General features: G+C 41.5%; 1 long non-coding RNA gene across 1 annotated transcript in view; it reads right to left on the reverse strand.

Annotated features, from left to right (window-relative positions):
• Nucleotides 1–225: 225 nt before the first annotated feature.
• Nucleotides 226–25073, reverse strand: part of LOC141806825 (uncharacterized) — a 125077-nt gene continuing 100229 nt past the window's right edge. Inside the window, exon 4 of the long non-coding RNA XR_012599793.1 lies at nucleotides 226–563. This is a non-coding gene — a long non-coding RNA (uncharacterized LOC141806825). The remainder of the gene's footprint in view (nucleotides 564–25073) is intronic.

Genomic DNA, 25073 nt, shown 5'->3' on the forward strand with positions numbered 1-25073 from the left:
CAGCTATATCTGAATGTTTATAACTTGTGCTTTATGTTAAAGTTGAAATCAAATGTGTTGTTTCATCTTATTGCACATTTAAATTACCTACTGCGTCTTTCAAATCTGCCCTGAAATAAACAGAAACATATGCTGGTTGCATATGCTCAACACCGCTTTATTTAGACTGTTCTATAGCAGCACGACAACAAGAATGTTTTTGTGAAAAAGACACATGGGTAAAATGCAACTGTTATACAAAACAAGACTCGGGGAAGAGGAAAAGTAAAGAGTGAAAGTGTTTCAGAGCACAGATGCACCCGCTCTCTTGCTATCTCCTGTGCTTGTGGGTATACTGCCGATCCAGCTATTCTTGTTGGTTTGTTAATTGTTTGTCACCCACCAGGTGCCATCTGTCTGTAGTCCCACAGTCCCCGAGCCATGTGGGCCGGCCTGCCTGGCGCCTGCCAACGTCACTGACCTGCAGCAACCGTCCACACCTCCGTCACACACCTCCTGATCCGTCTGGGATAAATAGCTTCTCCCTCAACTTCTGTGCCGCCATCACGGCTTCCCAATCTGTCCTGTGTTAGAGGGGTGGAGGGAAAGGGGGGTGACAGGAAGAGAAGGAGAGGGAGGGAGACAAATGAGAGGAGGGAATGGTTAGGAAGGATGGATGGATGGATGAAGCAGAACTGTTCAGAAAAATACAAATTTCAAATCAAAACCAACCAATATGGTATTTATACACACACACAAAACTTTGTCACTAAATGTGGTCGGGGTTCTGTCAATGTTGGGCCAAAAAGTATGAACAAGGATGATGTATTCAATAAAACAGGAAAGAACATCATCAGCCAATGTGGTGTTGTCATCAAGACCTAGTCATGCCGTAAATCAATCTGATCCTGCTTGACCATAGACTGTACGAAAAGTAGACATCATCTTGCTCAGCTTGAAGTGAAGTCGCCACAAAAACTGCTCCCCCTGGTGACTGGCCGCAGTATGGGTCAAAAAATCTGACTCTCCAGCCATTCCAGATGGGCTGTGGTCAAACTTTAAAAAGTTAATTCATCTCGTAGAAATGTTTCTCACGTCCAGTTATTATGGTGATTTGAAGATATCATTTGGCTGCCTTGTATTAAAGTCCTCTTTTTTCTGAAGAGTTTAATTTTCATGAGTTATAAGAGGTTACATTTTTTTTTACGTCAAATTAAGATGATTGACGGCTGCTGTTATGCTGGTTGCCACTATTGACTGTAAGATATAGACATAGTCTTCGAAGTCAGCCGTCTGTCCCCAAAACAGTGAAAAAAGCCAATCTGTGGAAGCAGCCACATTGGATATAACGCTGGCTTTGGGCTTCTTTTCTAACAGCTATAGGGTGTCCATCACATGGGCTGAGCTGTGTGTCTGATTGGATGATCAGACGATCCTAATATCTGCTAAGCTGCTGAGATAGGAAAAAGTTCACGCCCCATACAGTGTGTACCAATAATGAAATTAGTGTTTCGGACCCAAGCTGTTTTTTGAATCAGACTGTAAATATTTAATGCCATAAAAGTGTGGGGGGGGTTTTTGGGCTTGTGTGGTTTCCGGTCTTTATTAGAGATAGACAGATATGGACTTTTTAGAGCTGATACTGATACTGATTATTAGTAGGCAAGGAGGCTGATAACCGATATTTGAAGCTGATATTAATTTGCAGTCAAAGTGAAAATATTGGCGTAAAAATTTTGACCAATATGAACAACACTTAACTGCATTCAAATGCCTTCAAGCATATGTAAGCATATATTAAACAGCCCCCAGGCTTAGCAGCATATTTTATAAAGTTAAATGAAAACTTGAAAAAAATAATAAGTTAAAGTTTTCTACAGTAAAATAAAGTTTTCCAAAATTTCAATTTTACTGCGATAAAATTGGACAGAAGTGAGTTTGTGCTGTCTTTTACAGGCATGTTATGCAGTTGAATTAATTTTCAGTGTGGTTTTACATGACTGATGTTAAATGTTTTGACCATCCAGGGCTTCCATAGTGTAAATGGAGAAACTGTGCAGAGAAGCATCAACAAGCAGCTCCTGAGTGTCTGCAGTTTAAAACATTTCTTATCAGTTTTAAGAGGCAGAAAAATGTATTGTGTGTGAGAGAGAGACGGCGCTGCATGCGCACAGCTTTCACTGCTAATTGGCTGTTACCCCAGCCATGGCTCTGCTTGCAACCAATCAGATGGTACTGTGGGTGGGACAGTGCTGGGGACTGAAAAGTGTCTGCAGACAGTGGAGCAGCTCCATCAGAGCAGAAACAACACACTTTGGAATTGGTTTCATATTGGCCGTCGGATTGGAAAAAAAGGCTGATGCTGATATGCCCCAAAATGCCAAATATCGGCCCCGATAATCAGCCTGGCCGATAATCTGTCTAACCTTTGTCGTTCTGTAGCCAGCCTCAAGCAGATTCTCAATTAACAGCAACTTTTAGCACTTCATTTCAGGCTTCATTTTTCTAAACCATATGTTTCCCCTTGGTTGCCACCTGCTGTACAACAGAGGACAGACGAGGAAAAAGTAGCAGGAGCAAAAGAAAGAACAAGACTCAGGCGTCAGCTAGTTAGCTTCACTAATCTCAGTGTGTTGTTTCTACTGCAGCATGAATCATGTTTGAACAACGATGGATGAAGATGCTTCACCCAAACCTCAATGAACATTTCCTTGATAATTTAGTTTTAATGTATCATGTAAAAAAGGCAGGGTGATTGTGGACATGTTAAAAGTCAGAGCAACTGCAACTACAAAGGAAGAAAATGAAAATTTGTTTGAAACAAAAGTCACGATGGTTGAATTTATTAAGCCAAAGCTATCAGAGTGGTTACTGTCTGTGGTCTCACACACAAGCTCTCTGTCCGAGCACCAGTCAGTGATGATGATTTAGTTGGCATATTGTTGTCAGATGTTGGGAATTGTGGATGTTTTTGTTACTGGTTTATGTGGTTGCCTTTTCACTGCTCTTTACTAGTGTACTTGTTCTTTCTGGTATTCATAATAGTTTGCCAAAGTTGAAGGTTCTTCCAACAAAATTACACATTTATGTTGTGTAAACATACCACATAAAAGCATGACACTAACGTCTCAAAAATAAATTACTTAAACTTATTTCTGAAGCCTGCCTGTTCTGTCACTTTTATTTGAATTAATCAGTGTTGACCTTCTAACGGTTTTTAGGTTGCATTTTCTAAACCACATCTGTTTGGCCCAAGTTGAACATTTATTGTTTCCTTTCCAAGTCCTTGTCTGTGTCCTGTCAAAGCTCTTAAACATGCTATAGGAATAAGGTTGTTATTAATGTTAATATTTTGCCCATGTCAGTCACTGAATCCTGTCAGAGGAAAAATGAATGTTGGTTGGAATGCCTCTGCACAGACGGATTATCCTTAGTTCAAACTAACTCAGTGTTACATCACCAGAAGTTAAGGTTGTCTGGATTTGGCACAGCCTTGATGGCACCTCACAATTTTAAGAGACACTCCAACAGGCAAGGGAGGTCACCTTCACCTGGGCCTGATGTTGGGGCAGCTGTGTGTTGAAAAATGAGATCAGCTGCTAGCTCACCAGGTTGCATACGGCAGCCTGGAACTACCCAGGGCCCAGTGCACCAGATAGCAAATGGTGGCCCCAGTACGATAAAAAAAAAAAGACAGAAAAGAACAGCTCCACTCTCCCTCTCTCCTTCTCTCCCCCAGCCTGCCTGTCTGCCTGCCATCCTGGGGCATGTTGGGTCACCTTGACGACTGGGCCCAGCGAGGGGAGCCGCACCCCACTTCAGGGCAAAGAAGAAGGCAGGACGGGTAATGAGGCGTTGCCATGCAAGTGGAACAGATTTTGAATAACCCGGTCCACACACACACACACACACACACACACACACACACACACACACACACACACACACACACACACACACACACACACACACACACACACACACACACACACACACACACACACACACATTATATTACAGTGATTGTGTTTACAGAAGGGACAACAGCTTGTTGGAGAAGCCTCTCAGGAGTTCTTAGTCCAGAATGGAGGAGAATTATGTGCACTGTGGTGGAGGGCAGCAAGTCACGTGTTGAAGTATTCATGCACAAATAGTTTCAGAATAGAAAATAAAGGAGACAAGTGGCTCTTATCTGACTCAAACTTAAAGATAGAATAAATCCACAGGTGAGATTTATTCAGAGAAACTTTCATGATCAGCTTCTACTCTTTTACACAATATTCAAATATCCTCTAAATGATAAGCCCCAAAGCTGAAAAAAAAGAAAAAAAATGTACTAATGGACAAATAACGACAAGCTGTTTGGCAATCTGAACTAAAAGCTGTGTCCCAAATTTAAATATATGATCACTTTGAGGACCCAACTTCTGAAGTCACCATGCTTTGTTCACTAAATAGATCCCCAAATCTCAGCTGAATTTGAACATTTTGGTCAAGTTTACATGGTACCCCTTCTATTCCCTGGCAAGAGGTAGCTAGCTGGAGCTACCTGGCTCATAGCTGGCATTTCATAACTGAAAGCACCACTATTATTTTAAATATTTATTTATAATATAGTTTATGGTTCAGCCAGTTGAGAGTTGGTCATCTTGTTTAAAGCAGCAAAGAACCATGACAAAATCAATCACAAACAGCTTGGAACACAAATGACTGATGAAGCACAAGACTACATTCACTCAAAGGTTTATGATTACAAAACTTCTTAAGATATAAGTCCCACAAAAGAAATGCAATCACACTTAAGCTGCTGTTATCATGTATATTAATAAATAAAATATATAGTACACAATATCTTTTAATGTGACGATGACAACACCAGCATCAGGGATCAATATTCTGACAATATCAAAGACAATAGTATGGTGACTTTTACGATGATAGATTTTGAGTACTTTGGGTCAAAGTTGAGGGAAACTAAAGTGATTGGAAAAAAATTGCAAAGCAATGAAAGATTGCGAAGGAACTGGTTGTGTGTAATTTGTACAAAGCTAATGATTCACAACCAATTGAATCAAGCATCTCAAGAAACATCACGCCTCAAGAACACAACCAGTTCAACCAAACAAATGACAAAAAGACACTAAACTTTTCTCAGTGATAGACTGATAGCAGAAATGGATATCCAAACCACTGTTCAGGATTCACAAGTCATTGGAAACTAGGATTACACATGTGTCACATGGTTAAAAGCTTGAAAACCTGATAATGCCTGGATTGAACAAGCAATTGCGCAAAGGTTAAAAGCTCTTACAGCGTTTAGCTTCAGCTCAGACATCTCAAACTATGATGGTTGTCGCTCTCAAGTTTCACAGTGCACTGGCTGGACACAGCTTCCTTAGCACTGCTGATTCAGTCAGTTTAAGCCAAAACATTTTAGGATTTCATTGTATTTGGATTGGACAGGATCAGTATTTGTATCAACTGATACCAAAGCAGAGCTATCGGTATCAGTACTGGTATCATATTGAGACTTGAATTGTTGTGTCCCTAATTAAAAGGGACTCTTTCAGTGAAGCTTCAAGGACAAAAACTGACTATTTCTTCATCAAGCGGCATTAATATGAGGATATTCTACTTTTCTGTTGTTAGGGCAAAACATATAACACAACTCCTTGAATGACAAGTTGCCTGTTGGACCAAAGAAGCAATTGGTGTATTTAGTTTGGATATTGTTTCAACCTTTCTTGACAACTTTTTGGCATTTGAAAAACCAAAGTAGTGGTCAGATGAATCAAAATTGCAGTCCCGCCTTCAAGCTCTTTCTTTACTTGCAGCCGTCACATGGGTTGTTAATCTGTCCAAGATCTAAACCCAGCAGACACAGTTGTCAGGAAGTGCCAATGCATCTGAGTAAGAAAATACCATAAATCAGGCACCAATTAACAGCCCATTTAAAAGAAAAAGAGGGGAAAAACTAAGTTTTCCACTCCAAGTTGCCTAGATATAATGACTGTCTGAGATGAGGTTTAATCGTTCTTCATCTTCATTCATTCATGAGAGAAGGACGGTTCAGTATTCTCTTGTGCTGCTTCAACATTATCATTTGAGTGAGAAAGAGCGAATCCAGAGTAATGTACATCTATAATCACAAACACACACATTCCAATCATTAGCAGACGCAGCAAGTATTCTGTTTATGGCTGAAAGTGGACTTGTCTTTTATCAGTGGCTGGAGGGGGAACGGGACAAAGACAAATCTCTAACTGGTTTACAAAAGAAAAACCACAAAAAAATCTCTTAAGTAGATAATGAGAAACTGTTTTCTGACCACATATAGATTCCAATGCTTGAGTTTGTTTTTCATTAGATTGGCTTATTTGAGAAGAATAAACCACACTACAATTGTGCTGGAATCTTTGTCCTTGGGTAACAAAATATAAAATAACAAAATCCAGAGCAAGAGCTCCATTCCAACACTTGAACACTGCATTCAGGTCAACAGATGTGGTTTTATTTTATCTTGAAGTGTGTTAATGTAACATACATGAAACAACTTGTGAATTCTCCTGTAGAAGGATTCAAAGGTTAACTTCATTTTAAGCTTTCCCCTCTGTTCAAAATTGGAAACAGCCCTTCAAAATAAATTGCTTAAAATCTTGGAAACCACACTGAAATTCCGCAAAAGCATCCACCACATCGACATTAAGCTGTGAAGCCATATTGAAAAGAAACTGGGAACAGAAAAAGTGGGCTACAGATTTTTTTGTTTTCAACTTTAATGGAATGATGTATGATTCCAGGACGTTTTCTTCTTTATTTTGGACTTTTTTTGTCTTCACTTCTGTCCTCTCTGAATCCTAACAGCCTGTCTTCTTCAAGCTTTGCAACAGATGCTGGCAGGTTTAGCCTGAAATGATTATCAGAGCCAGATCCCACTGGCCAGCTTTCCAGTAACACTCCTACATGGAGATGGAACCAGAGCCGGGGCTGAGGCTGAGGCTGAGACCGAGACTGGAGCTGGGGTTGACGCCGTGCTGCCAGGGGGACGGACGCCAACAGGGCTGAGAAATTAATACCAGCACTGGGGCCCTCACAGAGGTCCAACAGGCAGCTCCAGCTGGAGGAGAGGAGACGAAAAGTATGACTGGCAGTGATGTCACGAGACGAGGTAGATCAAGGGTCCCGTGTTGTGACCTGTGATGCCTTACCTGGCATAAACAGCGGGAATTCATTGGCTCCCAACAATGAGCTAAAGAGATGAAAATGTTGACTCTGCTCTGCTGACAACCCGACTGGCAACTTCAAAGGTTTGATTTGAGTAGAAAGTATTTGTTAGATTATCTGGCTTGAGAAAATTGAACGCTATGATCAATTCCAGATACTGACAGCAAGTTAGGTATCGGTCAAAACTCCTCGGAAACTAATGCAAAAAAGAATAATTCAATATCAAACAAAAAATTGGTATAGAAACACTGAAGAAAATCTATAAACATTCTCATCAACCACAGTCATGTTTTTTTTTTTTCAGTTAAAGGCAATTGGACCTGGTGGAAGGCCTCGGGGGCATTACACCACTTCTCAAAAGAAATACTTCAATTTGTGCTTGAAGAGCAGCTATGAAGCAAGTCAAATCAACTAGCTAAAAAAAAAAAAGATCCTCAGAGGTTGCTTCTTGGGAAGATTTTTGATTCAGTGATGGGAGAGTTTTGTTGACAGAAAGAAGGGCTGCGCGTAACTTGGAAAGTTAAAGTCACTACATCATGTGGCAGTCTGGTCGACTTGTATTGACACCTGAGACAACACAAAGAAAAGTAAAACAATTGTGTTGGGGTTGGCATTGCTGTTGGTTAAACGCTACAAAATGATTTACCTGGAACCTGTTGATTGTTTTGGGTGTGATTGGTTAGGGTTTATGATTGGAGCACTGATTAGCAAATTTACATTACATGATACCACATTTTCGGTATTTCTGATAGCAGAATTATTCCAAACCAGCACCATGCTTTGTCTGATCAGCTATTTCTGTAACTGATCAGTCATTCCAGTAGTGGATTTTGTGTGCCAAAATTTCATACAAAATGTAAACAGATTTGATAACAAAACTAAAACAAGAGTGTTGGCACTCCACTTTCCCTTGGTAACTTTTACAATCAAAATTCATGGACATGACAAATCAGGCTTGTATTAATTGAAGTTATCAACCATTAAAAAAAATGGACATCATCTTGCTTGACTAGAAGTGAGGTCGCCACAAAAACTGCTCCCCCTGGTGGCTTGCTGCAGTATAGGTAAAAAAATCCATAGCCCCAGTTATTCCAGATAGGCTGTGGTCAAACTTCAAAAATTTAATACACTTCATTGAATGTTTCTCACATCAGATTGTTGTGGTTATTTGAAGTCAGAATACTGCCAATGAAGCATTAATGAATGCCATTGCACAGGTGAACATTCCGCCTGCTTTAGCACTTGCCAAAGAAACACAACACTTCCCATGCTAAACGTCAACCCTGAGTGCAGTTTCTTTGTATTATGTAGAATCAGGGGCTGTTTACACGACAAGGGTTTTAGGGTGAAACGCAAAAGTTTTGTTGCTTTTCAGCCTCGCGTTAACATGGAAGGCGTTGTAGCCAAGCTAAAATGCAAACTTTTGAAAACGGCCTACAGAGTGGAATTTTTCTGAAACCCTGCCGCCACCATTGCCACGAAAACAGTAAGCTGGCGTTTTCAGTGGAAACGCTGACGTCATGCTCCACTTTGCGCAAGCATGGTATCGTGGACTACCGTGTTGCTTGTGCTGCTGAATCTGCTGAATCTGCTGACTGTCTTTCAACAAAATGTGCATATGTTGCTCCACTTCTGCACTTAGCATTCACCAATACACTAGATGATCAGTTAAACTCTACTTTGGTGGTGGTGGTGGCTTCTGGACAAGACAGTTATAGCACCACTTACAGGCCTGGCATGCTTACTACAGCATTTTCAGTCCCTCAGCATTTCTGTGTAAACACACCTTTTTTTAACTGTATTTTAGTGTTTTCGGATGAAACGTCCTGTAAACGGGGCCTCAATCTGTAAGAGATGAACTCTTTATTAACTTGAGCTTAAGTTCACCAAATGTATTTTCATTGTACAGAAGAATAGAATATTAACTGTATAGCTCCTTCTTCTTTGTAATTTTTCATCGATTAGGAGGAGTAAAACATCAAAAGAAGATGGCGGCCGTCATAGGGATATGGTCCAAAGGTATTGTAAATGTTTGCCTTGATGGTCGCCAGTAAAAAACAACACATCCTGAAGCCTCTCAAAACCCCCTCAGTGAGACAGTGATGAAGAGTTAAAGCTGAAGCAAAGCCTCTAAAGCAAACCATAACTTCCTGACATTTGTTGCACTGATCATATAAAGCCAAGGTTTCCAAACATTTGATTGAATTGGACACAACATATTTATCACCCCCAATGGGAAATTACAACACTGTGAGCTGTTTGACAAAACATGATGAGAAAATGACTTTATGAGATACAGATGACTAATGTTTACATTAAGACTGTCGTGTATATGAGCATTTTCTCCTCCGTTGTGCAGTCTGAGGGCAGAAGTGTTGTGCTCGTACTGTAAAAACAATAAAATCCCATCACAGTCACTCCCTGTCACTGCACATTTGCAAACAGTTATGTGTAACCAGCATTTGTGTGTTTTATAATGACCCCTGGGGACAGTCCAAGCAGTTTATAAGTCGAAAATCTTGATCCTGAGAGTGTAATCACTCCAATGGTGGTTTAAACATCAGGAAATCATTTACATTGCTTTGGCTCATTGGGAGTTTCAAAGTATCTCAGCAAAGTTATGACAACAAGACAGCTCTCCCCCTCACACACACATACACATACACACTAGCATAAACCATGTTTGAATGATCAGACTGTGATTGTGGTTTCTTAATACTACTTCCCATCAAAAGAACTCGGTAAGATTAATGGATTTATTAGGCACAACTATTTAATTTCATTTTGGAGTTTCTGTTGAAAAAAAAACAGTAAATAGATTTATTGAATCTTCTTCTTTCACCCTTCGAAACAAAAGTATGTCTGCCTTCTAATCAGTTTTGTAACTATAATTGACAAGTAATGAATCAGTGATAAAACATTTCTCAGGGATGAAAATTTCAATTAAAGGAAAACAATCAATCAGCTGAGGGTCTGTGGTTACACTCATAAAACTAATAAACTCTGACAGATTCCTGTTCAAAGAAACCAAGGCCAGCATGTTTCAATGCTTCAAGGCTGCTTGTTCTGTGTTCCCATAAATATGTTATCCTCAGTTATGCCAAACCTGGATGGCATCCAACTCCAGCCATGAGACAACATATTTTGTGTGGGCTATCTAATAATGTGTGCCCCCACTGCATCTATCTGTTTCTGCCCTAGAAAAAAAACCTCCAAGAGTAGGTGGAATCATGTACAGTAATAGCAAACGTTCGTTTTGTCATGGAAGATTGGAGTCATGGTGTAAAGTAAAATACAACTGCGGGTAAAAAGACCTCTAGCCTGCCTAGTTTATGGTGAGATAAAGACGTCTAATGGAAACAGAAACCACACATTCATCTGGGAGAGAATACAAAAAGAAAAGCCCAGCTTCTATTTTCTTTTTCCACACTCCCTTTTTTAAACACTCCCTGATGGTGTGTCGTCCTAAAACTGACCAAGCTTGAAATATGACTAGTTTAATACGTCCTACATCACCGCTGAGCATGACTGAGTTACTAGAGCAACAACTTGCCTGCCCCGGCCTGCAGCAGAGCCTGTGGAGGAGTGGTGTGAACATTACTCCTCATCAAAGAGGGCTCAGAGCAGGACGGAGACAGAGGTCTGAAGGAGCGGAGGAAAAAGTGAAAGAAAGGAGAAGAGGAGGGAGACTTCTCAGTTTAGGAGCTCTGATGACAGGTAAGGAGATGAGGTTGGTGCTGCTGCAGTGTGGGTGGGTGGGCCACCAGAGGAGGCAGAGAGAAAGAGAGGAGGGAGGGCAGTCCGAGCGGCGCTGTCACCAACCCTGGCGTGTTTGGATAAGACCCGTGGAACATGTGGGGGAATCAGCATGAGGCATCACACCTGGAGGAAAAGACAACTAAATCCAGCCCCCAGTACGACAGGCCCCGGCTCCACCAAGTCTAGCCAGCATCTGGAATGGATATCTAAAGAGATGCAGCTGACTTCACAGCCCCTTCATGGGTGATTCCACCTTTGTTTTAAAAAAACGCACAGCAGAAAAGTTGCAGCAGCGAAGTCTCGCTGAGCACTCGTGCTTGGGAATAAATGTTTTTCTCAAAGTTGCACTACATCCCATCTGCTTGGCTCAATGTTGTTGTGCTGTTGATAAAATAATTCTCTTTTTTCTTCTTAACTGTTAGACTCTCTTCAACCCCCAATATGCTTCCTCTTGACTCCTCTTGGCTTTAACAAGTGTACAGATGCCAGCAGTTTTTGGTTACAGTTGCTTCAGTCTGGTTCGCCATCTTGAAAAAGGAACAAAACATCCACTCACAGACGATATGATATCTTTTTCTTTTCTTTTTGAGGTGATTTCTTCCTGTTTCAGGTTGAAAAGATCTGAGACCAAGAAATTGAAGTTACAGATCTCTAACTATCAATAAGTCGTCACACCTGTGCCCATACGAGATGAATATACAGCAACCCGAACACACCAGGATACACCAGGAAGAACGTGATGTGTGTTGTCGGGGGCCAGCCAGCCAGCCAGCCGTGTTGTGACTGGAACAATCCCGGCCGCAATGTTTGTTTACACAGAACCGCTCACTCACCCAAATAATCAGAAGCTGTGGGCCTTTCTAATCCCCACACAGAGTCAATGGAGCCAGGTTGAGCTGGCGACAGCAGCGATAAGATACTCAAACACAGACTACTGATCTGCAAGCCGCGGCCTCTCCTTCCCATAACCCCTCTGTCCCTCTTTTGTTTCCTCCGGTGCAATTCCCAATGTGACATGGATTTCAAGTTCACAGGTCGCGTTCGTAGACACTTGGCTACATTTTTTAGCCCTTCATGGTCAGTTAAGTTCAGCTTTTCTCCTTTTTTTTTTGCATTCTTGCGACACAAGTCAACACAAGCTACCAAAAACAGACGCTCACTCTCAAAGGAATGCATATTTAAAATAGTGTATTGTTATGGTTTGGCTGCATTAGTACCCGCTCAGTAAATCCTGGTGTGCGAGTGTGATTCTGTACGTGCACGCTGATAGAGGTATGTGGTAAAACATTCATTAACATTCCATTCATGACCTCAGTATTATGTCCACAGTGAAGGAGAGCATATATTTGCCTTTCACACCTCTTGCACGGGATGAGGAAAATGATAGAGCATTATGTGTGTCAGTGTGTACGTGTGTGTGAACGAGATAGAGAGGCAGAAAAGAGGAAAGAGAGCAAAGGCGCGAGTGGCAGGGAGAGGGATAAAACACAGCTCAATGATACAACATAATCTAACTGGAACCATGTCTCAATATCACAATATTTCACACATTTACGTATCACAAATTTGGCAGTGGCATCCTCCTCCTCAGATCAGCGGAGTTATTTCTGCCGCGTGTGCTGGATGCTGCAGGACCGAGATACAGTTTGCAACGGCACAGATGGGAGAGGCTATAGCTTCTGTAGCACAGTATCGCGCGCAAAAATGTTTGGTATGTTTTAACACAGATAAAGCTGACATATTCCGAGGCGTTTCGCAGACAATACCCATGAAGGAACAATCTCCCATCTGGCAGTGCAGTCACTCTGAAATCCTCTCTGTCATGCTCAATGAGAAGTGGAGAGACAAAACATTGCCTGTATGTATATCGGTCCTTATCAAGGCTGTACCTTGGGCCACGCTGGATATCAACAAAGCATCACCCTGCAGGCTGGGACTTCTCAGAAAACAGAGAAAACAACCTGCACTTTATGCTGTAAGTTGAATTTATAAACATCTCTTCACGGTTTGATGCCATACAGACACAGTTTATGCATTCCTCCTCAGGGTATAAGTACGGGATTGGATTCTAGCACAGAGGACAAACTTCTTAGCTCTCAAAACCACATGTACAATTTCCTGCATGGGATCAAATCGATCAGATTTACACACTGTGTCCCTACTTTCCTTTCCCATGTCTCAGTAAGAGGGATTACTCACTGAGGGCCGGGTTAGCCGCTGCCTTTATGAGAGGAATGTCAATGAAGTCACTGCTGTTACTGCTTCTCTCCACATGATGGTGCAGAGGACAAGGCTCCCCCTGGACACCCGCAGAAGCTGACATTTACCTTTAGGGCTCTTAGTTTTTTTTTTCTGTGTGTGTGTGTGTGTGTGTGTGTGTGTGTGTGTGTGTGTGTGTGTGTGTGTGTGTGTGTGTGTGTGTGTGTGTGTATGTGTGTCCACAACACAGTTAAACACATGCTCAAATGTTGCAGCTTTAAAAGGGGGATTTATGATCATTTTCTGCTGCACTGACAGAAGATCTACATATTTTAGCATGGACATGGTGCTGAAAAGTTAGTTGTTTGCAAATAATTTGGATCGCACAGGACATAAATTGTGCATCCAAATAATTACTGTTGATCATTTTTTTTGCATCATTTGTTTTGAGGACATGCACATTCAGTGCAACAGTGCAATGTGTTAGCAGGCTTTATTTTAGTTATTTATATTTCTTCACAGCTGTATGCACACACGTATCCAAACGTGAGAATAATCCCCCTGTTGTATGACGTTAACTTCTTTCTGGCCAACGAACAAAGAGGTGAGCCATTCAATATGAAACACAATCCCTTACTGTGCATGTGTCTATTTGCGTGTGAGTGTGTCCTTCCTGTCTGTACGCAGTCACACCTGTACTCTCTGTCATGATGTTATCAGACCCTAAACACCTGCTCCACAGTCTAAGGTCACCAACTACATAAAACAGCCTCCTAGCAGAGAAAGACGGGCACCTGAAATTACTCTGTGTGTGTGTGTGTGTGTGTGTGTGTGTGTGTGTGTGTGTGTGTGTGTGTGTGTGTGTGTGTGTGTGTGTGTGTGTGTGTGTGTGTGTGTGTGTGTGAATTCAAAGGGGTATGTTTTTTTTCCTTCTACAGTCATTTGTATGCAGCTCATGTCAGGCAGCACATCGCTCACAGGTGTCATACAAACCACACAGTGACCTGAAAGGAAGGAGAGACACAGAGAGGGTCACATGTGAGACATGGATGGGCATCACATGCAGACTGTACACTCAGATATTTATAGATACTGTTTTCATGAAACACGTTACATCTAGGCTATAAAAGTTTAGATTCTAAGTGTGCTTAAATAAGAAGTTCTAGGAGCAAATATATAAATGTACAACATAATGACAATGTAAGCCAGTCTGCAGTTTGGCATCAAAAGTGGTTAACAATAACTAGTCAGGCTACCAGAGGGAATTAAACTCCAAGTATCGAGACGGACTGAGTTTTGTGTCTTGAAATCAGAAATAAATTTCAAACTGGAGAAAAGATTAAGACCAACATAAAAACCTTGGTCAAAACAAAAGAGCCAGAAAACTTCATGTTGGCTAGCTCCCTAGCATAGCTTTTTTTGGATAACTGTTGTAAGGTGATCATCAACTGCAAATTCCAAGTTTTAATCGTCTATCCATCCATCCATTTTCTATACCGCTTCTCCTATTCAGGGTCGCGGGTGGCTGGAGCCTATCCAAGCTGACATTGGATGAGAGGCGGGGTACACCCTGGACTAGTCGCCAGTCAATCGCAGGGCTGACACATAGAGACAGACAACCATTCACTCACACACTCATAACTACGGACAATTTCGAGTGACCAATCAACTTGGTGAGCATGTTTTTGGACTGTGGGAGGAAGCCGGACTACCCGGAGAGAACCCACGCATGCACGGGAGAAAATGCAAACTCCACACAGAAAGGCCCACCGGCCAAGGTGGGAATTTGAACTGGTGACCTTCTTGCTGTGAGGCTGCAGCGCTAACTGTTGCGCCACTGTGCAGCCCATTTTAATCTTCTATTTCAACAAAATCACACACTAAGCCATTTATCTAATCGCAGCCACAGCCTGACTAACCTGAAGATGGATACGCCGTAAAATGCGTGCTGTGCCGAAACAAAACGAACTGAACCTCTTGGTGGAAACGGGGCTTTAGTGCCACTGCAGGAAGTATACATATTTACATGTTGTAAAAATCCTGTTTTGGTCAATGAACAGATTTTCTCAACATCACATAAATGTGCTGTTTAATAGCTTATGAAGCTGATTGTCAGTCATAGCTGACTAACTAAAAGCAAGGATTAGCATATTTTGTGACAATCTGAGGGTTGGGGGTTCTCCACCAGATCACCTCTTTACAGGAACTGCGTCCCATACTGAAAAAACAATGATTATTGTCTTCATATGCTTATTTGTATGTGTTACTTCTGTAATCTGACTAAAAACATCCCAAATATTTACTTAGGGTAGCCCTAGTCTTCTTAATCTTCTGCTTCTTCTCTAAGCCGTTTTGGGAATTGTAAGGCAACCCTGTGATAGTTTGCCTCAATAAAAAGTAGATTAGTCTGAATCACTTCTTCTAGCTCCTTCCACAGAAAAGGTGAATCTGTCCAACCATAGCATAGTCCAAGATATCTGAAACCCTGATCCTGCCACGAAGCTCTTAAGCTCACCTGTATGTATATATACTGTATATATAACTTTATGGTTTTGGTCGCTTCCAGAAGAGTCTGACTCTAACTCTGGCAAATGAAGGTGAAACGACCTTGAATCAAGAAAAAATGTCTTTGGGGGTTTGTCATTGAGGACAATTTGGGGACAGTCCTATTATTGATCTACGAGTCAATGGTTTGCTCTATCATATGCATCAATACACCTTCCTTTGAAAGCAGAACCTGAGTCTCATATATGAATGCACTGATTTCCCAACCTCCTTCAAAGCAAATAAGCAAAAAATTACAGCATTATGCTTAAGGTCACACCAGCTGAGAGCTAGAGGACATCATCACTTTAAAAAATCTGCTTGTTTCTCCAGTTGTTGGATTAAATCACATCCCATTCATAAGAATCAAACAAGGTGACAAAGTAAACACACGCGTACACAGAAAAGGTGAATCAGTACCTCACTATGAAAGATTACAGAAATTCCAACCAACCTTTGAAACTTCCCAAGAAAACATGGGTGGAAACACTCTTTTTAGAGAGTGGACGGTTTGTTAAGCCTTTAGGGCTGAAGCTTACTCATGTTGACGAATAATCCTCTCCAACTTAAGACAGGCGAGGATCCAGTTTGTCTGAGTCACTTTGTGTTTGTTATAGTCCAAGCCGCCTACTTTTGACCAAAATATTCCCTTATTATGTTTCACTTATTCCAATCCAGAAATGTTGAATAATCAGAGCAGAAGACCAAACTTATAACTAAAAATCATTCAACAAACCTGATTTACTTCAAAGAAGACTGAACAGTGTTTCATGTTCATGAACACTAATTTTTATTCTAATGCAATAAAAGTTTGTTTACGCAGTATTTAGGTCCATTTTTATAGAAACAAGCAATAAAGAAATATCTCTCCAAACTATTTTCCAACCAACCTAATGTGCTGCCAAAAGCTGTATATAGTTTTCACATAATTAATTTGTGAACCGCAGTTATTGACAATCAAGACGGGCCACAGAATAGCTTCCTCCAGGCTGCAAAACAAACTGTATAAAATAAGTCCCATTGTGAAACAGGTTCTTAACAAGGCTGCAGGACATCACCGGATTGGTCGGATTACTGAGTGGAGATAGTGTGGAAAAAATTGCATTACATTGTTGTGCCTGTTGGTGTTTTACTGCTCAGAAATACTTCCATTTCCAATCCTTAATGACAAACAAGAAAGCTTTTCTGATTGAAAACAATTCCAGCACTTCAAGCCATAACAAAAAATCATGACAAGAGCATTTTCACCAAAAGGAAGACATTTCACGCACCGGGAGCCTTTTGTGATATTTTCTCTCCCTCCCTCTTTCCCTCCCTCTCTCGCCCCGTCTCTTTCCTTTGTGTGCGTAAATCATCTCTTCCCTGCGGCCTGTCTGTGATCATGTTGATGGGAAACAAAGAAATCATCTTGAATGGCACATTAATTTCCTCCGTTCTCCCCCTGCCCTCTGCCTAATGAAATCCCCTCTGCCACAGGGCCTGAGGAGCCACACTGGCAAGCCGTCACCAGCCAGTAAATATGTTTACCTTGGAGCACTACGCTAATGGACTGTTTACTAGTGGGAGGCAGCGAGGGGTGTTACACAGACCATGCAGCACTGGGTCTTGGGTGTGTGTTCCTCAGACCAAGTGACAGCTCCTTTGCTCTTCCTTTATCTTCCTTCAAAACCAACAAACCAGAGGCCACCTGGTCTGGAGCACAGTGTCACCACTAAAGAGTTCAGATGAATGACCGAAACGTAAAGACTCGTGTCTGAGTTGATCAAATGGATACGCAGATGTCGTACACATTGGAAAAAAAGGTTTTGCAGTAAATGAACGACTGTTTCATACAACGTTGAGGAAAATTTTATTTAAAATTTCAAATCCATTTTACAATCCAAACTTAGAAACCTGGTGTTTCTTCAGTCTCTTGTAGAAATAAAAGTCTTGTCACTTTTTTAAAAATCTTTAGTACCCATTGGGCCTCCAATGTGCAGCTTGTGAAGTTTGAAGGGTCTTGTTGGTTGGAAACTGTCATCCAAACATCCCGACACCCCAGGACAACATCCAGGACCCTTTAACCATCAGTGGACAACTCTCCACAGATAGGGTTATGTCAAACTTGCTACTACATGTGACAGGGCTAAAGAGATGTTGCGGAGATGTTGCAGAGAATGCTCCAGCTTAAAAGGAAACTCTCAAGTTTTGCACTTTGCTCTTTCAAAAAACAAACACACCAGTATGTAGGGAACAGTAGGAGAAATTATTTTGGAGAGTGTTGGAAGTGTTGAAACCAATGCACAGTGCAACATTTACAGAAGCAGCTACTGGAATTTACCTGTGGTAAAGTTGACTGAAAGTTTGGATGAGTCTGCATTTCCTCTATCGTGACCAGCAGTGTAAAAATTGGTTGATGTCATGGACAAAATTTGATGACAAAATTAGTTACCAGTAGGGCTGGGATGATGCACTATTCTCGCAACTCGATTGTGTTACAATTTTTGGGGTGCTGTTTAAATTGCAATTCTTTGATATATACGATTTTTGTCATTTTTAGTTTGCTTCTAAACACCAGACCACGCGAAAAAGTTAAATGATGATAATGTCAACAGACTATATCACGAGCCATAAAATGCACATCACGTGAGTCAAAGAAAAACATTTTACCCCCTGCTGGAGAAAAGTTGCTACTTTTTCCAATCCAGTTTATAAACAAAGACCAAAATGAAGAATTTGAGTATGAAAAAAATCAACAAAGAATCCTGATTTTGATATTTGCATATAAAAAAAACTCCAGATATAATGAATTTTGATTTTTTTTTCTCCCAACCCTAGTTATCAGCAAATCTAATTCTTGGTAATTACTTGGTGGTATCATTGAATATGTTCTCATGCTCTGCACAGACACAACATTGTTTTCCAGAGTCAAACTGCTAAGGAGTGAAACATCTTGCATTCTTATCATCTCTGCTAAGAGTCACATGCAAAACCTGGAAGTGACAGGTAAACAAAACAAAGCATCATTGTATCCTAAAACTCCTCAAGTCTGGGAGCAGTTTACTCTTAAGAAGATTGGTGAGTATCTTCTCAAGTCATGAGATATAAAAGTAAATGTCTAAGTTCAATGTTAAGAATTAAATTACCAACCTGAGAACGCTACCAACACTCACATTACATTCACAAACCTGGTAAATACACCTGTCTGCAGCTCACACAAAGGTAGAGAAACTGATACTGTACATGTGAATTAAATACCACTGCATACAAGCGCCTGCACCTACCCACATGACTCCAAGGGCAACAGCAGCAGAAGACTGCGATTACACCCCCTGTCTCATCTACGGGTGTCTGGCGCCTGGCAGCACTATCAGCAACTGTCCCACACAAACACACCAACACACACATACACACACGCTATCATGCAGAGAGGGCCCTGCAGCTGGTGACAGGCAGCTTCTTGCAGTCTGCTGCCAGCCTGTTCAACACACAGCTCTCTATCCAACCCTTATCTTTATTGATTTCCTCCCCTGCCTCCAAACTTAGATATGCACTCTTTACAAAGAAGCCGACTGCAGAGTTTGGGCCCTGAGAAGGAAGGATATCTCACTACTTGGGCGGTGAGTCCAAAGCATCGACCACACTGCTTTTATGGATCTTAATTCTGGCGTGATTAGTTCCACACAGATGGAGATATCAGTGGCAGGAATAAAGGTCTGATTTCACTTGAACATACAGTAACTGACTCAGATTGTGTGAAAGCAGCTTCTGATTATGCAGCTGGGGAGTTTCCTGTGATGTATGTGTTAGATCTGCATTATGTCCATATATTGGCACAGTCATGAATTTCCATGTCAAATGTCTCTGCAGGAGATCGCTGAAGGCTATGATTTCTATCCAGCTGAGATGGGAGGCTCAAACCCCGCCTCGCCCTCCTCTTTACCTCCACAACATCTCCTTCCTCCTCCGGACTCCCTTGTTCCTTTTCCCATGGTTCATCCCTGTCTCTCTCCTCATCTATCCTACATCCATTCCCCTCTTGGGAGCTGCCCCTCTTTCCCACTCCCACCTTCTCCTCCTGCCCCTCCCCCTCTGCCCTTCCGTCATCAACCACACACACATACACACACACTTTGCGCCGGCAGACTCCATCGATTGATTTCCCCTCACTGTGACACATTTGGTGCAGCCGCATGTGGCCTATTAATTATATCCACAGCAGACTCTCGTCACGCTCCCCTTTTCCCAACAATACAACCTCTCACACACGCACACACACACATACAGAAACACACACTTTAATGCATTACCCTCCAAGCATGCTCTTCTACACAGCATCTATGCCCCTGAATGTCACCCTTTGAGAAGAAAGCAGGAAAAAAAAAAAGAAAAGTGGGAGGGCTCGAACCCAGAGAGTGGCTGCGCCGTGTTGCGTGTTATCTTGCTAACATCTGTTAGCCATCATGTGTGTGACTCCATTTAAAGTCCAGAGTGGACTAACAGCCTGAGGATGCTCCCTACATCCATGCTCGCAGGCTTTTAGCGCTGCTGCTCCAAATGTTTCCCTCCACGCAGACAGACAGAGGGACCCAGAAAGAACAAGGGAGAGGGCAGCGCAGACAGACACAGACACGCACTCAGCGGAGCACAACAGCACTTAGCGCATCAGGCGGATTTTTTCCTCCTTTGTGCAAGCATGTTAGTGTGTTTGCATTCCCTGCATGTGTGTGTCTGCGTGTAAGTGTGTGCATCTGGCAAACAATACAGTAAGCCTTCACTGCAGGCCTCTTACAGCCTCAAAATCCCGGGTTTTTATATTTAGCTCGTAATCACTATAATTTCCAAATTAGATACAGGCTGGCCAAGTACACATTCCTTCTGTACAATAGCCCTAAATGGATGTCCTATCATCTCCGGAGACAATCTCAGGAGAGAGACACTTTAAATATTAGAGTGATATTCAAAGACAATCCACAGTGATGAAAACAAGCGGAGTGTGCTAAACAGCTGCTGTTGAGGATATTGTGTGAGAGGCGGGGAGGGGAGGGAAGGGAGGGGGACACAGATTAAGAGCAGATTACAGAGCCATTTCCTCCAGGGCCTCCATATTCCAGATTGACAATGTGAAGGGATTGGGAGATCAACCTGAAGATTTTCCCTATGAAAAGATGTTTTCCATCAGAGATTAACAGCTGTTATTGTTCATTAACTTTGTTTCACTGCTCTCGACGCCTTGTTTAGTCTGCTGTGTGTACAGACACAGCAGGAAAAGTATATAAGAGGGGAGACGCAGGGAGGAGAGGATGGAGGAGCACGTTGTATCAAGAGGCAGTTCTTGGCATGACAGCAGAATACTCAGGACCATGCAGTACATCGTACCATAAACAAAGGCTGGGGCTCATGCATTATTTATTGGCAATAATACTGAAGAGTGCGTGCATAGGACGAATACATTAATCACATGATCATCTGGAGTTTACACTTGCTTGTAGTGTATCTGTTGGTTTGTTTGTTTGTGTACAATCACTGATTAAGATGCTTGTTCGTTTGATCATTAGTGCCAGGGTTGTCCATATGATTACACGTGGGAGGATAAAAACATAATCATGTTTGCATATTTCATTTTGTTTGGTTTTGTTCCTGCAGGATGCATTGGGTCATGACAACCTTTTGGAATATCGTAAAAGAAGAATCGTATGAATATTGTCATAGAAAGCATTGAGCTTCTGATCAAACAGCAGGGATGGAAGTTTGTTTAAGCATTACCTTGATCGTCCTTTAACTCAATAAACTTGATTTAACAGGCAAGAACTAATAAAATATCAAACAAACAACCAGGCAACCAGACCTATGTCAGAGACTAAATTAAAACCCAAATCATTCACTAATCCTATTGACACTATCTGATTCATTTTGCAAGCAGCCAAAGTAATTATAGCACCAGAGATATTCTTTATGGGTCTTTGCCCATTGCCTTGCTCTATAATTAGAGAAAACACAGCAGATGCACCCAGCAGAGTGGAGGGGTGCGCTCCCCTGTGTCTGAAGACTATAAAATAAAAAATGAAAGAAAAAAGGTCCTCCACTCCCTCTGGCTATCGATCCCATCCCATGGTGGTGCAAATGTGTGTGTTCCATTTTTTTTTTTTTTTAATGCGTTGCATTTGTGCATGCATGTGTGAAAGTGTGTGTGCATCCCATGTCTGTACCCCGGGTTGTGTGTTAGCGTGCTGGTGTGTGTTCACAGATGATCCCATGCCAGAGAGGAAAAATCCCACAGGGTGAATCAATAGATAGTGCTGGATAATGGAGGCCTGCTCAGACAGCTGTGTTCTGCCTCTTTCTGTGTTTTTCTGCCTGCACTGCCTGTCTGTCTGTGTGTCTGTCTGTCTTTCTGTCTGTCTGCCTGTCTGTCTGTGTTTGTCTGTCTGTCTTGCTGAGTCGGTGACTGACTGGCTTACAGGCTGGCTGGGGGACTTAAGCAAGCACACGCAAAGTCAACATAGAGTACGCAAAAAGTAAAACAATTTGTTCAATATATGCACATGCCTGAACTTAAACCTGATTTTTTTTCCTGTTTTCTTGTTTGTCTTCTTAGAAGTTTAACAATCCCAAGTTCTTTTAAAGTAAAAAAAAAAAAAAGGTTGTGTCAGCGTCAGACCAGTTTTGTTTGCTTGTACAATGTTTCCGTCCATTCCAGATTTCTTCATATAGTGCAGAAAAATTATTTTACCTCAGAGAGAAACAATCAGATCAAGTAACAGACATTAATACAGGGCGTAAACAACTCATCTGAATCAAATATTTTAATACATACATATTAGGTTACAATTAGGGGTGCACCATTCACAATTTTCTGGCCGATCACCGATCACCGATCTTTAAAAAGGCTGACCTGCCGATACCAATTTGGGCCGAAACCGATTTTTATTTTTTATTTTTTATTTCTAATCACTGACAGCATATACCTTTAATGTTCCAATCGTATTTTATTGAAAATCACTGAACAATAACAGTGAAATAATAAAATATTTATGTTCAACTTAAACAAACAATAAAGTGTCCTGAGTTGTAGGTCTCAGAGCAAAAAGCAACAATGGCTGGATGTCAGACCTTCCCGGAGGTATGTAACATCAGTTTGGATGGATGGATGTAAGGATGGGCCGATCACGATCCCCCCAAATCTAAGGAAATGGGCACCGATCGGTGTTTGTCTAGTTACAATGTTTTATAACATGAGTTTTACAGATTATGCTTCACTGATGGGTTATTTGGCTTCTCTGAACAACTCGAGGATTTCAACTCATCATGGACTCACCCATCGAGAAGCCTCCCTTCCACACTTTGTTGGTTCAGTGTGTTTCAGAAAGTTTCTCGTAAGTGTTCTCTCTTTAAGGAAAGTCACAGCTACTTTTCCTTCCCATAGGTTGAAGGCGCCAGAAAACAGTGAGTGTTTTTTTATGTTTATGGGACAACATTACTCACAGCCAAGGAGCAACATCATGTTTAGAAAAATGAAGTCTATGCGCTGTTAATCGAGAATCCGGTTGGGGCTGGCTGCAAAAAGATCAGAAGTCATGTTCACATCCAGTCAAAAAGAAATAGACTTTAACGGCATAAAAAAAGGTATTAATAGCCTGGTTCAAAGTCTAAAACGCTGGTTCTACTATTGACACACACTGTACTGTGAGTGAACTTTTTTTCTAACTCGGTTTAGAAGTTATAAGGACTGTTTGATTATCCAATCAGAGACACAGCTCAGGTCACGTGACTAATGGGCGCCCTGTAGCTGCTCGAAATGAACCTCACAGCCGGCGTCATAACTAATGTGGTTGCGTCTACTGATTGGCTTCATTTCATATCAGGAACAGACGGGTGGATTGCAGAGACTAAACCATATTTTACACAGTCTATGTTCCCTACATACCTGTCAGTGCTTACCACCCCACTGAAGACACTTTTGTAAACAAAGTCTAGTAAAATCTTTATATGCATCTCACCGGGGCTGATGAATCTATGAAGTCCTTCCAAAAAAGGCTCAGAATGACAAGGTGTGAGTAACATTATAACAGCAAAGTAACGTAACTGTTAATGTTATAGTGGGGAGTTAACCCCATGCAGTTTTGGTCTTCCGTACTGCCATAACTTTCAGTTAATTTCATGACAAACTAACGTGGTGATTCGGAAAAAATGTGTTTTTATGGACAGCACTATGAGATAGACATGTTTTACTTGCCACTCTATAGCTGACCCAGGCCATGTCCACACATAGCTGGGTATTTACAAAAATGAATATCCTTTTTTTGTTAGTTTTTAAAAATACTTTCATCCATATGCAGCAAGCAAATCCGGCAATAAGTGCAGCTCGGGGCATGCCAAACATCAAGTGTAGCATTAGTTCAGGCAGGCCGCGACATCAAGCTCTAACAGCTTAGCTGTCATCATTGGTGCAGTTCAGCTCATGGCTCGGCTGACTCACCTGTCCACTTCCTATTGGAAAACTGCATTCAGAGCGGGCTATTTAAACAGCTCTAGCCCAGCCTCTTTCCTGCTTCCTCTGCTGGCATTTTGCAACCCACCTCCTCCTGTCAATGTATACATGTCGACTGCTCTGCTCTGTCTGGGTTTTTATTTTTGCTGCTGCACTCCCTGCTTATGCTGTTCATGATGGCTTGTGATGGACAAGAAGGTGTGCTCTTCCTGCCTCAGGCTTTCCACACGAGCAAGTGGAAGAGCAGGGAGTCCCAGAACAGAAGTGCAGCTTAGTGCATGCCAAACCCATATCTGGCAGTGTTTTCCAGGTGTGAACCCGTGCCATCCAATCAGAATGACGACCGAAAACTCAGTTTACCAGGATGTACGTGAAACCATGAAACCAGAGTGTTCCAAAATCTTCGCTTTGGCCGGAGTTTTCAGAAAACATTGTTTTTAGTGAGGCTGTAGTAAGGCCACAGTTTCGTGTGGATGACAAGCCTAAACATGTTAAAATTTATGCGGTTTCCCAAATATCCGGCTTTAATGAACAAGGCCCCAGACTGACAAAGTGAAAGGTGAAAATGAATAAAACAGGCATCATTTCAATAACCTGTGGTTTATTTTGACTGGTCATGATCTAGTTAAGTTGGTCAGTCAGGATTAATATTTCTGTTTGAAGAACAGAAACAAAACCAACACTGACTTTTTCACACTGTCATTCAAATTAACGCCACCTGACCAACTAAAACAATGCTCTTCCTGAAGTCAATGAAAAAAATTGTGTTGAAGGAAAGAAATGAATGAACAACTGTTTTTTGTATGTTACATTGTTTTTATCCTTTTTTTTATGAATTAAAGAAAATGTTAAAATAGGATTTAAAAACCTAAATAAACAAACAAATGAGTCTTTCTTT

The sequence above is a fragment of the Halichoeres trimaculatus genome, unplaced genomic scaffold, assembly GCF_033239565.1.
Source record: "Halichoeres trimaculatus isolate MK-OKI-2021-1 unplaced genomic scaffold, fHalTri1.1 fHalTri1_scaffold_17, whole genome shotgun sequence".
Classification (NCBI taxonomy): Eukaryota; Metazoa; Chordata; class Actinopteri; order Labriformes; family Labridae; genus Halichoeres; species Halichoeres trimaculatus.